The sequence below is a fragment of the Plasmopara halstedii genome (genome assembly GCF_900000015.1).
Source record: "Plasmopara halstedii genome assembly, contig: Scaffold_2386, whole genome shotgun sequence".
NCBI lineage: Eukaryota > Oomycota > Peronosporomycetes > Peronosporales > Peronosporaceae > Plasmopara > Plasmopara halstedii.
In genome coordinates, this window is record NW_020189293.1 from 1,948,629 (window position 1) to 1,948,871 (window position 243).

The following is a 243-nucleotide window of genomic DNA, read 5'->3' on the forward strand; positions in this document are numbered from 1 at the left end:
ATCGACATCGCCGGAGCAGGCCATGTTGTACTCCGTTAGGCAGGGTTTGCAATGCGAATCATGGTAGTGTTAGCTGTGACTGCAAGTGGCCGGAAGCTTCCACCGCTCGTGATTTGGAAGGAGAAGAATGGAAATCGCGCAATATCCACTGTGAACTTTGTGTGGGTGGCTAATCAGCCCAAAGTTTGGGTAGATTCTGAGCTGCTATCGGGCTGGATTGACCGTGTATTTCCACCTGTACTG